Raw genomic sequence first — 18,376 nt, 5'->3', positions numbered from 1 at the left:
CAGGATGTATTTCATGTTTGAGACTTTTTTCTTTTGAAGTAAAAAAAAAGTTTAGTTATTGCTGTTTCACTTGCTATCTTGCTGACAAGATAACAAACTCCATATGAAGAGTTCAGGTTTGTTGTGGCAACTTTTCAGTCTGGCATTTGAGATTCTAATCTTCCTCTATTTTTGCACACGAATACGTAGGTTAGCATTGGAGACCAAGATAGAAGAGTTCTCAGATTCCCTTGGCAAGCCTAGATTTTTCAATCTAAAATTATCTCTGGATTTTTGGAAGACAACATGTTTTAAGCATCCTCTTTAAAAATTTTTAAACAAGTTGCACATGATTCTGCTGAAAATTTTACTAAGTGTTTATTCTGTTGAAAACCCGAAGCCTAATACACCAGCAGCTTTTTGTCAAGCGGGTCTAACAAGTCTATAGGAAAATGTTTCTGAGAGCTAGTGGACTGGGGCATCACATGAGTTGAGTGTCCACTCTCTCCTTTTCCCTCCTGTGACTTTCTGCTTAGTGGAAAATGATGACCTTCCAAGGTGGAGAGAGAATGTGGGTTTGAATAAGGAATTGCTTTTTTGGAGTTACAGAAAAAGCAGGATGCCATTTTCTCTTAGTTCTAAGTTCACCAAGAACCTGAATGTTTCAGGGGTTGTGCTTCAGATGTCTTTATCCATAATGGAACTGTCCTCCTGAGGGTCCTCTGATTGATAGATGCAGTGGCTGCTGCTTTCTCATTTCCCTTGACCTTGACCATAAGTATTTGGCATGGTGAGCCACACTTTCTTGCTGTTGTGCATCTCCTCTTGGTTGGCCTTCTTGACTTAAGCTATTGTGATCATTAGCTTAACTTTGTGACTGTGCTTTTTCACTTGTCTTTGCTGCTTCTCTTCTTCCCACATCTGCCTGGAAGCATTTTCTAAGGCCCAGCTTAATATCTCTACCTCTTTCCCCCAATGCATGCTCCTTCCCACTTGTCCAGCATGTGACTTCTAGGTAGAGACCCATTTCACCCCCTCATCCTCTTTCCAGTCGGTGACCCCAGCTCAGACTTTGATGCAAGTGATTTCTTTCTTCCTTCTTGATTTGGGTTCTATTGCCATTTGCTTTCTATTCCTACAATTTGATTTAAACTTGTACCTTTGCTCTGAGGGACTTCAGACATAATTTGATTCCACCCTGGATTAGAAAAATGAGACCCAATGAATTTAGTCATGAATTTAGTTATCTCACATTTATGCAGTATTTACCGTATAGGCCAGTTACTGTACTGGAGGATTGGAATACAGAGCTGGAAGGCACAGCCTAGGAAAGAAAACCAAATAAGCAGTTGCCATCAAGTATCATAAGTGCCTAGAAGCAGGAGACAGGTTTTAGAGATCTTGCCTGTCTTGTTCACTGCTGCTATCTCCAGGGCCTAGAACACAGCGTTTGGGGAACAATTAAGTATTTGTTGAATGAATCAATGATCATCTGAGAATGAAATCAGAATAAATGTCAAATCAGCTATCTGTAGAAAAGATACAAGCCAAGAGACATTTTGTAAATGTAGTTTTGAGAATTTCAGGGAAAACTTTTAAGTTCAACCAAAATGACCCAGCTATAACCCTAGGAAGGCATGATTGGAATGTGTTTGTGGCCAGATGCTTAATTTTATATCCTCAGAAGAAAGATTTTGATTCTAGAAGGAGAGGGTTGGGATGATGTCTATGGAAATTGGGGTGGTGGGTCCAAGAGAAGAATTGGGTGATGTGTCTGTAGTACCTTCTGGGGACCTCGGCCAGAGGAGCTCTGTGCAGTCCTCCACTGGGCCTTTGCTCTTCCAGACAGATGGGTGCATCTCTGTTGATGCCTCTAGTGGAGAGAATCTTTCCTTTGCTTTGCTTCCATGATCCTAATGCCCTTTGATTAGAACATGGCTTCACATGGAGATTTCCTGTTGAGAGTGGTCTGCATCCAGACTCCTGGGTCAGATCCTGGACTTGAGTTGCTGGCTAACCTCTCTGGTTCCCCATCCGAGGAATGGGGATAATAGTAGCACCTTCCTCTTTGCTGCCTGGCCCCCGGTAAGAGCTCAATAGGTGTTAGCTCTCATCATTATTTATCAACTTTGTGACTGGCCTTCTGGTTAATACATCATTCACCTTTTGAGCTTAGGTAGCCTGAATCAGTCCCCCTGAACCGACTTGCTCCTGGGTGCTCTGGGAACCAGACCTGAGAACCAGAAGGTGGGAAGTCATGACAGATAGGCTCTTCCCAAACTGCTTGTTCAGAGAACCCAGCTGCAGTTGTTAGGGAAGACTGTCAGGTGAAGGCTGTGCTTGAGCTGAGTACTGTGGGAAATAGTGAGTCCAGCACCACAGGAAGGGGAGAGGACTTTTAGGCAGGACCACGATGGCTGTAAAGGTATAGAGCTGAGCAAGTTTGAGGTATGTGAGTTGCAGGAGATTTAGGCTGAAGGGTGGATAGATATGAATAGGGGAGTAGAGGGAAATGAGATTGGAAAGTGGAGCCAGCTTTTGAAGATATAATTAATAACAGTCTCTAACTTATTGGGCATAACAGTGTGTCAGGTGCTATGTTCATCCCTTGGACTCACTGTGCTAGCCAGGTTTGGTGTGAAGTGCTTTGTGTATAATACCTTGTTTGGTCCTCATAACAACCCTCTGATGTAGCTATTTACTATTATAAGAGAAATGACATGTTGGATGTCTCCTCGATTCAGCCTGCACATTGCTACAGGGCTAACCCTTGACATCTGCTGTACGTTTAAAAGCCTTTTGTGACTTCTGTTTCCTGATGAAGTCCAAGCCCACCAAGATTCTCTGACTTCATGAAATCATCTTTAAAGTGTGAAAATATGTGTCTTACAACTGAATAAAAGCAGCCTAGGCGCAGATATGCATCAAACTCGGAGAAATATTTCAATGAAAAAGGCAAGATGCAAGACAATGTGTATATGTGCCCATTTGTGTAAAAAAAAAAAAGAGAGGGGGGATACACATGAAGTAGGTTTCTAAGTGCAGAAAAACAATTCTCGAATCATAGAAAAGAAAGAGTGATTGCCTTTGGGATTAGGCCCCAGAAATCTAGGCTGTTAGACTGACCTGGCTTTTTCTTGCATACTCTTTTGTACAATACGAATTTTTTCCACTGTGTATGTGTATTTTCAATGAAAAAGTAATAGGAATTAAAATCTAAATGTCTGCTATATACATAGCAGTCACTTAGAGAGGGAATGTAGCATAGAGTTTAAGGGCAAGGACTATATCCAGACTGCTTGGGCTCAAGTCCTGCCTCTACCACTTAACTAGTCACTAACCTCTAAATCATATAGCCTCTCTTTACCTCAATTTACCCTGTCTGAAAATGGGTGAAGTAATAGTACCTACCTCCTGGGGTTATAGTGAGACTTAAAGGAGTTAATATTTGTGAAGTCCTTAGAACAGTTCCTGACAGGTGTGGGTTTTTGGTGGTGGTGGTAGTGTTATGACCCTGTGTTTTACACCAAAGTGAATGTGAAGATGTGTCCAGTCTCTCTCTCTGTGTGCTTACAATTCATCTGGAAAGGGAAGACACCCAGAGCTAATGATGAGTAATGGCAGTGGAGGCTGCAGGAGCTCCGGAAAGGCTCCATAGGAACTAAAGGAGCCTAAGATCGTGTCATCGAAACAGTGGATCTTAAATATGGGTAACTTCTAGAAAAAGTGAAAGGAGAGAAAAGGATGCAAAGAGGCTTGTTCCAGGTGTGATGTGTGTCCCAGATGGACTGAGGCAGAGAAATGAGACGGGAAAGCGCCTTGAGGGAGCCTGAAAGTGGGATATGTCGTGCCATGGCAGGTCATCGTTAGCTGGCAGAGTTTTTCTTAGCATATATAAAATGATGGGATTTATAGCGATGAGAGTTTAGGCTTGATGAAATGTGCTAGCTCTACCTTGAACTTTCAAGTGATTGTGAGATGTTCCTTGTAATTCTTTTTTCTTTTTTTGTGTGTGTGTGTGTGTGTGTGTTTTTTTTTTTGTGGTACGCAGGCCTCTCACTGTTGTGGCCTCTCCTATTACAGAGCATAGGCTCCGGACGCGCAGGCTCAGTGGCCATGGCTCATGGGCCCAGCCACTCCACGGCATGTGGGATCTTCCCGGACCATGGCACGAACGCGTGTCCCCTGCATCGGCAGGCAGACTCTCAACCACTGCGCCACCAGGGAAGCCCCCTGTGTAATTTTTTTAATGAACCCCTTCATACAGGACATGTGGGTTACTTACAGGTTGGTGCTTATAGTCAGTGCTGCCAGTGGGCATCCTGGATGCAGGCCTCTACATTTACTGAATCTGTTTCTAGGGTTCATTCCTAGATGGTATTGCTTTTTTTTTTTTTTAAGCCATTTTGACTATATTCCTTGTGTCTAGGCCACTGTCAGATATGTGCTTTTCCAAACTGGTAGTTGCAAAGAATCATAATGTGAAAGTTTTTGAGTGTGGAATTAGAGCTAGATATTACCTGAAAAAAAAATCAAATTTTCTTATTGAAAATGATTTTGGGATTAGGTGCTAGTGAGATGGTCGTGTGACTGGGGAACCTGGGAATACCTGAGTCTTCCCCTACCCCACTCCCAGGTCCCAGAGGGGGATGTATGTGCCTGAGAACAGGTAAAGGAAGGCTGGCTTGGCTCCCAGACTTGAGTGCTGTAGGCTGGTAACCTAGGCAGGGAGAGGTGAAAGTGGTTCCTCTCACCAGCTCACAAGGACCTATCTTGTCTGTGGGTCTCCAGGTAGGAAAGGATGTACCGTGCCTGTCCTTGTCCTTAAGTCACTTTGTAATGTGCTTTGTAAAGCAAGGTGATTCATTCCTTAGCACTGTCCGTGTTCTTTTTCTAGTTTGGGGCTGCAAGAGGGAGTGGTAGGCAGGGAAATAGGAGGAGCCATGACCTCCTTCCCGTCTTGAGAACACAGGGCAGCACTCCTTTTAGTTTGTTGCCAGGACTTTGGGAGTTGGGGCCAGGGCTGCAAGAAGGTAAGAAATATTTTTGAAAGTTGTTGTAACTGTGTGGTATTTGGGGTGGGGGTGGGGAGAGGGAGTTAGTATTTTTACTGCTAGTAGGCCAGAATGAAGAATTTTAAAAAAAGATAAAATGCCGCCTTCTGACTGTTTCCTGGCCTGTTTCAGAGCAGTAGTTCCATTTATTGAGTGCTATCCTTTATGGATTTAATCCTCACTACAGTACTGAAGAAACTGAGGCACAAGAGTTCAGGTAACTTGCCTGAGGTCATAGAGTGATTAAGTGCTGTTCATTCAACTGATGGTTACTGAGAGCAGGATTTCACATCTAGGGTCAATCTGTCTCCCAAACCCATACCCATAACTACTGCATAACCTCTCAGCATTGAGAGATTTCATCTTACCCACAAGGTAGGAACATGAGCCACTGCAGGCCTGCTCTCTAGGGCTGTCTTCCCTGCCTCAGGAAGCGGTGGGAGGTGGGGGTGAGATGGGCAGGAGGCTCCTTGAATGTCCTCATTGCTAAATATTTGACCTGCTGAAATGTTTGTGGAGAAGAATGAGCTCCCTAGCTGTAACTCGGATTTGCTGTTCTTTTTGAGAGATGGAAAGGCTTGCTGGGTGTGCAAAATTGGAGTCAGTGTTCCCAGCCTGGAGGAAGGAGCTTCTATAATATCCATTGATGAAATTTTTCATGGGTACCTTAAATTTTCAGAAATGGTCCTGAATCTGAAGTGTATTTATCTAAAGTTTATATAGTTCCTCTCTGTAGTAAGAGAAATAATTTCCATATTATGGTTTGATTTACCTGTTTGTATATAAGCTTCTTGATAAATACTTGTTTTTCCCCATTTGAGGTTAGTTTTGGATAGGTTCCACAGTGCAAGTTGTTAAGAATGAGTAACACTATACAACTTTGAGTTCTTAAATAACTTTCTAATGGATACATTAGTTTTCACTAGTTCAACATGCTTTTTTTTACAAGTTTGGAAACTTTTTGGATAATTGAGCTAAAACTAGGCTTAAACAGAGCTGAGTAGATCAAGGCCTTATCATGCTGTAATAAACTGCAAAAACAAAAAAATAAATAAAAAATAAACTGCAGGTTTTTAATAGGTGTAGATTAAAAAAATTTTTTTAACAAATTGGATTTGAAAAATTAATCAATGTTTTGTGATTTTTACTTTAAAGTAATGATTTACTTTAAGTTATTCTAACTCCTTGATTTATACTCGAATTTCCTTCAGCAGCACAGTTTATCACAAACATTTTCGTAGTGCTTGGGTGCATTTTGATATGCAAATTTTTTTGTTATCATTGTTATTACTTTTGGCTGTGCCACTCGCGTGTGGGGTCTTAGTTCCCTGATCAGAGATCCAGCCCACGTCCCCTGCATTGGAAGAAAGGAGTCTTAACCACTGGACCACCAGGGAAGGCCCTGATATGCAAATTTTTATTGGTCTGAGACCATTTCAATTTACAGATGAAAACTTTGTTTCACCTGAGTAAACTTTTTCAGATGTTTAGGAGCCAACTTTGTTCACCTTTTGGTGGTGTATGGTAGTTGCTTGTAGATAAACCTTTTCTTGGCAAGGCTCTGACCACCACCACCCCACTTTTTCCTTTTCTTTTTTTTTTTTTTTTTTTTTTGCGGTACGCGGGCCTCTCACCGCTGTGGTCTCTCCCGCTACGGAGCACAGGCCCCGGACGCGCAGGCCCAGCGGCCATGGCTCACGGGCCCAGCCGCTCCGCGGCACGTGGGATCCTCCCGGACCGGGGCACGAACCCACGCCCCCTGCACTGGCAGGCCGACTCTCAACCACTGCGCCACCAGGGAAGCCCTTTCCTTTTCTTTTGAAGATTTCTGTTTAACAAATATTTTTTTGGCTTAGAGTGTTTCTCAAATAAAATTCAAAAGTTCTTATATTTAATTTGTTGTTATTTTTTGTTTTTTGTTTTTTGTTTTTTGTTTTTTTTTGGCCACACTGCTCAGCTTGCAGGATCTTAGTTCCCTGACCAGGAATCGAACTGGCACCCTTGGCAGTGAAAGTGCAGAGTCCTAACCACTGGACCGCCAGGGAATTCCCTGGCCTATTTTGTTTTTAACCTGTGTTATTTTGAAACTAAATTTCAACTCTGTTGACTTTGTGGTTAGAAAATTTATTTCTTCTGCTTAACTGAACTTATCAGTTATTTGTAGATTACCAGATATAAAAGCTCTTCAGATCTGGTGATGACAACTTGCTTTGTTTTTATAGAGGAGTGTCATATTTTGTGATGATAAATTGTTTTAGAGCAAGTGTCAGTACAAGGGGCAGTCAGGTGTCACCACGTGGGAGCACTTGGTTCCTCCATTAGACCAGAAGCTCCTTGACGTCAGCACTGTTAATCTCTGCATCCTGGGTGCCTGGAGCATTCAGGCACGACTTACAGGGTTGAGCCATGCCTGTGGGCACAGGTGTAGAAGCATCTTTATTTTAACTATGATAGATTCCAGCTATGATTAGAATTTTTTAGAATTCTATGAATAGAATTTTTATTTAGTAGGGTTTTTTCTATCTACTTGAGTTTTCATACCTCAGTATAGGAAAGCATGGGCTTCAGATTTTGTCAACCAGTCAGTTATTTAGTAATTTTCCTTTTGTTTTGTTTTAATAGCAATTTTAGTAGCCACTTCTTGACTAGGAAAAATGTAGTTTAATCTTGACTTCCTTAAAACTTTGTCATTGACATTTTTTTACTCTGATAGAACTTTAATGTTTCAGGAATTGTTGCATGATTCTTTAAATTAAAATGCGTTAGTGTTCCTTGAAAACTTTCTATATAAACTAGTGTCCAGTTTTGAACATAGTTTTCTTTGGGAGCAGTCTCCTGGGCACAGAAGTAGTCTGGGCTCGGTGGACCCAGAAGTGTCACTTCCTTTCCTCTGGCCTTGGCTCTCCATGCCTCCCTTTCCGTTTTGATGTTTTAATGATACCCTCCCTGCTCAGTGATTTGTGTTCAGGAAGCTAGGCAGTGATTACTTTTGTTTCTGCTTTGTGAATTTCTCCCCCCACTTCCTATTTTTACTGAGCAACTACAGGAAGTGAGGCGGCTCCTGGCTGGCTGCTGCTAAGCTCTGATGTTAGGCGGCAGAGGACAAGGCCTTAGGGCCTAAGCCCTTCAAAGCATTTTACACCTTTGTCTTTGCACTGCCTCCTTCTTCAGGAATCGTAGGAACACGCTCTTATGATTGGGTGATTGGGTTGAGATGACCACATGTCCTTGTCAGCCTGGGGTTGGGGGGAATTGGGTGCCGCTCAGCTGGAGGGCAGAGCTTTTGTGAGGTAGATGAGAGGTTGTTCCAGCAGTAACAATAGAACATAGTGGCGCTGTGGAGAAGTAGCTGTTGTGGGTGGACAGTGTGGCAGGAACAAAAGGTGGGTTGAAGAGACCTGTTGCAAGTAAGGCTGGAGAGGTGATTCTGGATTTGGGCGGGCCTGGACTGGCAGGCTTGGCGTGTGAAGTGAGCAGCCCATCTGCTCTCTGAGGTCTTTGACGAGGCCTCGGCCTCTATGGTGCTCTCCTTCCTCCCAACTCACGGCATTTGTTTTTTCAACCAGGTATTTAGCATTTACCTGCCTCTTTTCCAGTGATACCTCAAATGGACCTGTTGTAGCTTAACTTACAGGGAAAGTTTGTATCATCTTCCCAGAAAGAAGTCACTTTTTTATGTATTAGGTACTTGAATATAGAAGGAACTTGTTTAGCACAGTTGCTCAGTAGCATTACTACCGGCATTTTGGGTGGATAATTGTCTGTCTTTAGGTGGACAGGGGGGTTGTCCTGTGCATTGCAGGATATTTAGCAGCATTCCTGGCCTTACCCACTAGCACTCTCCCAGTTGTGACAACCAAAAAATGTTTCCAGACATTGCTAAATGTCCCCTGGGCAGATGTGTGTGTGTGTGTGTGTGTGTGTGTGTGTGTGTGTGTGTAATCATCTTCACTTGTTGAGAGCCACTGTGTTAAAAGATTGAATGCTGACTTACTAATTTTGTGAAATGGAATAAAATAGAATGGTTTCTTGGGATTGGAGCTATTTATTAGTTTCTATTCCAGTATCTGACATTCTCATACATTTTTAGCATGCTACTTAGATTTTGCTATTGTCTATCTGTTATGCTTTCATTGAAAGATCTGGGACCTGAGCATCTGGAAGCTTGGCTTTTGGTCCTCATAGAAGATATTCTCTCTTGGCCTTACATGCTTGCTCCTGAAGGCTAGTTCTTTGGAAGCTGAACAGTGCTGGCATAAAGGAGAGAGCAAGAGGCATTTAGGATGTAACAGTAACAATAGCCAACATTTATGCAGCAGTTGCAATAGCCCAGGTGAGACCAGGTGAACAGGATTGAACCATGAATTGTGGTCAACAGGATTAGCAGGACTGAATGTAAGGGATTGTAAGGAAAGGGAACAGGATAGGGACCATCTGGGATAATACCTTACGTTTAGGTGCAGGGTTGGTAGTGCCTTTAACCAAGGCAGTAAATGCAGGAGGAAGACCGGGGAATGGAAGGATGACTAACATTTGAAGTCCCAGGAGAGAGGGGTCTTGACTGGAGAGGTGAATTTGGGTCATTAGCAATGCATATGGCTATGATCTCCTAAAGAGAGACCACTTTCCTTTCTTTTCATTGCTTCAGCTCAACTTCCTGCCAATTCCTGCCAAGAATCCTACAGCTTGAAACCATCTCCTAAGGGTAATAAACAGAATGTCCTGGTCTAGATCATTGACGGAGGTGGAATAATGCAGTGATGGAGACCTCCGCTGCTAGTGGCAGACTCCCAGGCCCCAAACCCAGCTCTGTTGGGGACTGCTACCTTACCCATGTGGCAGGAACTTGAAGAACTCACTCAAGCTCTTTAACTGCCTCACAGGATCCTTGTGAGCATTAAATTAGGTAACAGATGCAAGGTGCATAGCACAGTGCCTGGCACTCATTACCCGCTCAGTTAATGTCAGTTGTTTTTATTTTACAGTTCTAGTGAGCATTAAATGAGATTATGTATCCAAAGCTCCAGGTATAATGCTTGACACATTGTAGTCACTTAATGAATGGTAGTTTTGTTGAGGAGTACTTGAGTGAACATGTCATGTCATCAGCTTTTTTTTTTTTTTTTTTCAAAGCAGAACCTTTTATCTAGCACTTAGCTACTGCCTCTGTGGATAGCAAGACTGACCGTGTGAATGCTGTATAGAAATAACCATTAAATAAATACTGAGGATGAACTAATCATTCAACAGACATCTGTGCTTGGCACTCTCTGATATCTTGAATGAGCTCGGTGATCTTGGTGGTTGGAGGTGGCTTAGAAGCACAGGGGAAACTGGCAGTTGTGATGCAGTACGTTACAATACAACAAAGACAGTGCTAAGATAGGGCTAAAGACAGGCTGTTATGGTTGCACACAGAGGCGCTTCTACCTCAGTCTTTGTCAAGGTGGCTTCCCAGAGGAGCTGACATCTCAGTTAGACATCCAGGAGGAGTGAGAGTAAGCCAGGAGAGCTTTCCATGCAGAGGGAGCTGAATGTGTAGATGGTGAGAAGAAAGATGGCACAAGCAAGAACTAGGCAGAAATGGGGTGAGGGAGGTGGGGGGAAGTTGGGAGAAAGTTGGGAAGGTAATGGAGAGCCATAATCGATTTTAAGCAGGAGAGTGGCGTGATTAATCACACAGCAACCAGAGAGGAGCAGTCCAGGCATTTAGAAGATAACTCAGGAGGCTCCTCTGTAATTCAGACAGGAGGTAAAGAAGGTTTGAACTTTGGATTGCCAGTGAAAGTAGAAGGAAAAAGACTTGCAAGATGTTAAGGAGGCAGAAAGGATATGACTGAATGATTAATTGGATATAAAGAAGAGTAAGGAGTAGAGGATAACTCCAGGTGTCTGGCTTGTTCAGGTAGGTTAATGGTGATGCCATTCACCAAGACAGGGAAGGAATATGGAAAGACTGGGGAGAGTTGGTTTTGGACATTTTGATTTGGGGACCTGTCCATTAGGTAGTTGAATATTTGGGATCTGGAGTACAAGAGAAAGATCTGGGCTAGAGAGATGGATTTGGGGATCATCCCAGTGAGAATATGTTGATCTTAGAAACAGGGCACAGCATAGAGCTCTGAGGAACCACAGCACTTCAGGTCTGTCAGATGGGGAGTGGCTCAAAGAGGCAACTAAGAATGGCCAGAGGGACAGGAAGAAAGGAAGGAGAACTAGCATCTTTTCATATCACTCTTTTTAATGTGGTAACACAAGGGGAGCCAAAAAAGTAGAGCCCTAATGAGAGAGAGAACTAAGAACTGAATCAGGCATTTTCTCTTGTCTGGATAGATACTTTAAACTCGTGAATGTTGAGAATAAAAATCTTCAAAGCATTTTTTTGGAGTGCATTTCTAAATATGGCTTGTGTCATTCTGAACTGACCGAAAAAGCACCATGGAAGTGGTTGGGCTTTGAACTTCATGGGCAATAACTTTACTAACCTCCCTAATTTCCTGTAGTGTCTCCAGATTATTAAGGGTGGGTATTTAGATTTACATTGTTGTTGTCCAGAGAGGACAGAGAATTTTCTGTATTTTTTTCCTCTGAAGAAGGAGTTGTTTATGGAGTGGTTCACCTTTATTTTTTAAATAACAGCTTTATTAAAATGTAAGTCACACACCATACAGTTCACCCATTTAAAGTGTATAATTCAGTGATTTTTTAATGTATTCGTAGAGTTACGTAACTACCACCAGAATTTCAGAACATTTTCATCACTCCAAAAAGAAACCCTGTACCCATTAGCAGTCATTCCTCATTCTTCCCATTTGCCCCAGCCATAGGCAACCATTAATTTTTCTGTTTCAGTGGATTTGCCTATTCTGGACATCGCATGTTAATGGGATCATACAATATGTGAACTTTGTGTCTGGCTTCTTTTTTTTTTTTTTGCGGTACGCAGGCCTTTCACTGTTGTGGCCTCTCCCGTTGCGGAGCACAGGGCTCCAGACGCACAGGCTCAGCGGCCATGGCTCACGGGCCTAGCCGCTCCGCGGCACATGGGATGTTCCCGGACCGGGGCACGAACCCATGTCCCCTGCATCGGCAGGCGGACTCGCAGCCACTGCGCCACCGGGGAAGCCCTCCACTTTTTTACTATTATGAATAGTATTGCTCTGGACTTTCATGTACAGGTTTTTGTGTAGACATGTCTTTTATTTTTCTTGGATATATACATAATTGTGGAATTGTTTGGTCATATGGTAATTGTACATTTAACCTTTTTAAATTTTTATTTTATTTTTTTATTTTTGACTGCGTTGGGTCTTTGTTGCTGCGCGCGGACTTTCTCTAGTTGTGGAGAGTGGTAGCTACTCTTGCTGTGGAGCATGGGCTCTAGGCATGCGGGCTTCAGTAGTTGTGGCTCGTGGGCTCTAGAGCACATGCTCAGTAGTTGTGGTGCAGGGGCTTAGTTGCTCTGCGGCATGTGGGATCCTCCCGGACCAGGGCTCGAACCCGTGTCCCCTGCGTGGGCAGGCACATTTTTAACCACTGTGCCACCAGGGAAGCCCTACATTTAACCTTTTGAGGTACTGCCAGACTGTTTTCCAAAGTATTTGCACCCTTTTACATTCCCACAGATTCTAATTTCTCCACATTCTTGCCAACACTTGTTACTGTCTGTCTTTTTTTTTTTTTTTTTCCCCCCCGGTACGCGGGCCTCTCACTGCTGTGGCCTCTCCCGTTGCGGAGCACAGGCTCCGGACGCGCATGCTCAGCGGCCATGTCTCACGGGCCCAGCAGCTCTGCGGCATGTGGGATCTTCCCGGACCGGGGCACGAACCCGCGTCCCCTACATCGGCAGGCGGACTCCCAACCACTGTGCCACCAGGGAAGCCCTATTGTCTGTCTTTTTATTATAGTCATCCTAGTAGTTGTGAAGTGGTATCTCATGGCTTTGATTTGCATTTCCCTGATAGCTAATGATGTTGAGCATCTTTTCATGTGCTTATTGGCCATTTGTATATCTTCTTCAAAGGGTTCAACTACATTTGATCATCAGTTTGGGCAAGGTAGATTAACTTGTAAAACTTGACACTGTGAAAGAACAGATGAACATATTTGACTAGAGAAATGAGAGAAAAACGTGTGTGTGTGTGTGTGTGTGTGTGTGTGTGTGTTGAAAGATGCTGTAAACAGAAGGTAAAAGATAAAGGACAGGCTCCCCAGAAAAATAACCAGACTCTTCCCCCATATCAGGCCTGTGCTTAAGAGACAGGGTGCTTGATGATCCTGTTATTTAGCTGTGACTTTGGAAGTAGAGACCATGGTCTCCACCTTCTTCCCCACAGCACCTGTCTTAAGGCCACAGATATTGCAACTACTGCCAGGTTTCTGCAGATCTATGGCCTGACAAGTAGAGAGGTCACTTGCCACATGGATAAATATAGTTTCATCTATATTGAAGCATATATCAGAATTTCCATCCTTTTAAGGCTGGATAATATTCCATTATGTGGTTATACCACATTTTGTTTATCCATTCATCCATTGATGGATATTTAGCTTGTTTCGGCTTTCTTGGTATTATGAATAATGCTGCTGTGAACATAGGTGTACAAATATCTGTTTGAGTCCCTGCTTTCAGTTCTTTTGTGTATATACCCAGGAGTAGAATTGCTGGATCATATGGTAATTAGCTATATGTTTAATTTTTTGAGGAACTGCCATGCTGTTTTCCATAGTGACCATACCATTTTACATTTCCACCAGCAATGAACAGGGTTTCAGTTTCTCCACATCCTTGCCAACATGTTGTTTTTGTGTGTTGGTTTTTTCTTTTTGTAATAGTCATATATGCATATGAAGTGGTATCTCATTGTGGTTTTGCTTTGCATTTCCCTAATGGTTGGTGATGTTGAGCATTCTTTCATGTTTGTTGGCCATTAGTCTATTTCTTTGGACAAATGTCTATTCAAGTCCTTTGCCCATTTGATAATTGGATTGTTTGGTTATATATTTTTGAGTTATATGAGTTCTTTATATATTCTGGATATTAATTCCTTTTCAGATATATGGCTTACAGATATTTTCTCCCATTCTTTGGTTGTCCTTTCACTCTATCAGTTGTGTCCTTTGATGTACAGAAGTTTTAATTTTGATGAAGTAAAATTTGTCTGTTTTTTCTTTTATTGCCTTTGCTTTTGGTATCATATGCAAGAAATCATTGCCAAGTCCAAACTCATTAATTTTTATATACTTAATGAATTTTGCTCCAGAAGAGTTATTGTTTGGATTCTGAAATTCTACCATTATTGGCCATTAATATAAGAACTTATTCTTCAGGTTTACCCTGGGTCCTATGACATGGGCTGGGTAGTATTAGATGGGTTCCCTTATTTCTGGCCTGATAAGAATTCCTGGGCTTATCTTTTTGTTTTTGACCCCATATCTAGAATCAGCCATTTCTATAAGGAATTCTCATCCTATTTGGTGGGAGGAAGTAGTATTAAGGGCATTAATTGCAACTGGGATGTGAATTTAGATCTTTTCAGTAAAGTAAATGTGTACTTTTTAGAAAGAAAAAGATAACTCATGATTCAAATTCAATAGAAGGATTACAGGATTTTTATTTCTTTGATTTTATATTTGTGTCTCTTCTCCTTTATTGACAATAACACCAGAGAGGTACAGTCAAGACACTGTTTTAACTTGAAAAATCCTTCTCTGTGTGGTTATGCCACCAATTCGATAAATAGTTTAGGTTCACTTGTCTGTTTTTTATTTTTAGGATTGTTTTATTTTTTATTTACTTTTTTTTATAATTATATAATATAGTTACATGGTTCTAAAGATAAAACTATATAAAGCCAGTTATACTGAGAGAAGTATGGCTTCCTTCCTTGCCTTTGTTCTTCTCTGTACCTCATAGATAAACATTTTTATTGGTTTTTGGTTTATTCTTCCATTGCTTATTTTAAAAAATATAAGCAAGTGTGGGGTGTGTGTGTGTGTGTATCCCCTACATGCTACTCCACTCCTATTTTATTTATTCCCTTGTTTTTCATTTTGGCAATCATCTTTCTTATTTCCAAGAGTTCTTCCTTGATTTCTGCTTCATTTATGTTTTGCTTGCTTTTGTTTTAAGGTTGCATTATCTTCTCATATCTCTCTGAGGATACCAGTTAGAATTTCTTTAGATACCAGTTTTTCTGGGACCTAAAATATATGTTTCTCCTGGAGTCTGATCTGCTTTTCATCTTAGTTTTCCTTTATGTCCTCTTGGTTTTCTTTCACTATCTGGTGATGCTTATCGATGAAGAACCAGGTTGATTATATAGGTTATTGACAAGAGGTTCCTGTTTTTCCAACAGTCCTCTTGGCTTAATAGGAGTTGGCTGATTCAGTGACCAGGGGTGAGAAGTATGGAGGAGATCAGGTAGATGAACCTATTTCCCACTCCTGACTGTACCTGCTGACTCAAAGCTGGGCATTTATCCAGCTCCTCCAGGAAAAGGGCTCTGCTTCTCTGCCCGCCTTTGGCTTTACATGTTCTGAGAAGTGTCTAGCTCTGCTCTGGTCTATCTTGTCATACAATTTCCTCCACTTCCTTTCTGTCTTCTAGAAAGTGGCCAGCATTCAAATAGACTATATCTCTTGGCCATTTTAATTACCGTTATGTTGTGATTCCCTTGTGAATATCTTTTTGTTGTCTTTGGGATTTGAGGAAGGTGGGGAGGTAAGTATATGTGCCTGTTTATTTAGCCTGTCATCTTGAAATGAAGCTACTTTGTGCCATACCATTTCTGACAACAGGAGTGCTTTTCACTCCTTTTTCTCTATTGGCTTAATGACTGAAATGGATTTAAAATTGTTCTCTGTGTTCACAAATAATAACTATCACATTACTGAAACATGTGATGCCACCCACCCTAGAATACGTAGATATCTACTCAGTTTAGGGATTGGGTGACTTTACAAGACCTTTCTTGTTTGTCAGTAACTTTTTTCCAGACAAGCAAGATAATAAGGCCTGGTTACTTTCACTTACTGGAATGATAATAATAATAAGATCATCAGACAAGTAGTGCTTAATATGTGCCAGACATTATTCTACATGCTTTGTATGTATAAACTCATTTAACTCAATAACAGTAGTTACTGTTATTATCCCTATTTTACAGACGATGAAACTGAGGCACACAGAGGTTAAAGAACTTGCCCAAGTCACATAGCTGGTAAGTGGCAGAGCCAGGATCTCAACCAGTTAGTTAGCCACCAGGGCCACTTTCTTTTCCACTGCATCTCTAAAGGGAAGCTCTTCAAATTTTCTCAGGATGACCACTTTTTAAAAATTTTATCAGTTATGGGTATAAGAAAACCCTTTTATACTTAACTTTTGTCTAGTTTCAAGCATGTTCTTTGTTATTGTTTGAAATACAAATTCCTGTTGACTTTGATGCAGAAAGGAATGCTTTAAATGATGTAATCAGGTCTGAGTTCAATTTTAATCTATTGAGAATTTTTGCAAATTATTGTAATGTTGAAAAGATGTGATATCTACTAAAATGTCCTTTTCTGCCATGTGTTTGAGAATCTTAGGCAGCATTAAAACTTATGAATACCGTACTTAAATCTTACAAGTCTTGGCTACAACTGACTTCTGAGATCTTTCACAATGCATATTTATTTCCATGTAGCATGAATAGTGGATTCATAAATGGTGAATATTTTCCCAGTGAAAATTCTTTTTAAGAAAATACACAGCAGAAATGTCCTTAAATGGATTGAACATATTTTAGCCCTTCAGGGAGATAAATATGGAGGAAAAGCTTTCAAAAAACAATAAGACAAGTATTGAGAATAATTTTATTTAAAAAAGTAAAAGAGATATATCCACGTGCTTATATACATGTTTGTGAGCATTTTAAACTTTTCATTACAGAACTGTTTGATCATATACAACAGTAGAGCAGATAATGTGATCAATCTCATGTGTACCCATCACCGAGCTTCCATCAGTATTTTGTCAGGGGATATTATGATCACTGCCATGAAGATGACTCCTTAGATGGATGTCACCACCTTCTTTGCGTATTGTTTCTTGGCAAAAGCCTATTTGAAAATGATAGAACTTGAATGGTATTTCAATTCCATGATATTTCCTTGAATTCAACACTATCTAGTTTTGATTACAGCAAAGGTCAGCACAGGAACACCGGATCCATTAAGAATAAGTAAAAACCAATTTTTGTTTTCTTCAGGGGCTTGTTTGTTCTTTCTGCCTGGAGAAGAACCCCAGGCTTGACTGTTGGACCGGAGTGGTCTTGTTAGAAGCAATTATGATACAAACAGAAGTTTTCATTGAATTTTCCAACCAGCCCCTTGGTTCTAAGAAGTAGAGTCATTTATCACATGGAGGTGGAAGTCCCTTTCTGGATTCTTGTTGAATAGGAATATTGGTGAAATACCTGAGTTGCCTTAAGTGGTGTTTATATAGTCAGCAACTTCAGATGTCCATGCTCAGGTGTCGTCATCCTTGTGGCTTTCAGCAGGTTTTTAGCTGACCAGTTTGACTCTCAAATTATAGCATGCATCTAGAATCACCTGAGGATCTTGTAAAAAATGCATATTCTCTGCTCCTGCCTCCAAAGATTGATTCGTTAGATTTGGATTGTATTCCAGGAATCAGCATTTTAATAGTCATTCCATTAAAGGGATGTTCTGGTTCTAATGTCAGGGAAGGAAGTCCTTAAGCTTTGGTTGGCTTCTTTCTTTTCATCCTAGTCTTAACAAGGTTAATGTTAATATGGCATCTCATAAAAAATTGCTTAAAAAATTTCCATTCTTAATAACATGTTCAGTGGGCATTATAACCACGCCCTGTACACTGATATGGCCTATAGACAGACTTATCCTAATACAGGTGCACCTTTGGTGTTTAGCAATTCAATTCTGATGCTCACAGCCTGAGGACCACACCTTGAGGATACAGGTGCACAGGTAATAAGTGATATGGATACAAAGGGTTCAATATGGGAATTCCCTGGGAGTCCAGTGGTTAGGACTGTGTGCTGCCACTTCAGGGGGCATGGGTTCAATCCCTGGTCGGGGAACTAAGATCCCACAAGTAACATGGCGCAGCCAAAAAACAAACAAACAAAACACAAATAAACAAAAAATTAAGCTAAAAAATAAAGCAAAAAACCCCCACAGAGGATCCAGTATATATTTCTCTTTGGTGCCCCCTGACTGCGTTAGCTTGAGCCTTTGGCCTCCCCTATTTGGTTATTGCTGGACCAACACTAAGTGCAGGAAGAGAGGCTCAGTTTGGATGAAGTCACCTGCTGCCTCCAGCT

At 41.4% G+C, this 18,376-nt stretch overlaps 1 protein-coding gene across 6 annotated transcripts in view; it reads left to right on the top strand.

Annotated features, from left to right (window-relative positions):
- Positions 1-18,376, top strand: part of KIAA0355 (KIAA0355 ortholog) — an 81,054-nt gene that overhangs the window by 1,586 nt on the left and 61,092 nt on the right. For 3 of the 6 annotated variants that reach the window (XR_004346855.1, XM_032612489.1, XM_032612487.1), the window contains exon 2: positions 16,202-16,255. The exons of the other annotated variants lie outside the window; for them this stretch is intronic. The gene's annotated coding sequence lies outside the window, so the exon portion shown is untranslated. The remainder of the gene's footprint in view (positions 1-16,201; positions 16,256-18,376) is intronic. 6 annotated transcript variants of the gene reach the window in all.

The sequence above is a fragment of the Phocoena sinus genome, chromosome 19, assembly GCF_008692025.1.
Source record: "Phocoena sinus isolate mPhoSin1 chromosome 19, mPhoSin1.pri, whole genome shotgun sequence".
Classification (NCBI taxonomy): domain Eukaryota; kingdom Metazoa; phylum Chordata; class Mammalia; order Artiodactyla; family Phocoenidae; genus Phocoena; species Phocoena sinus.
This window is presented reverse-complemented; position numbering and strand designations above follow the sequence as displayed.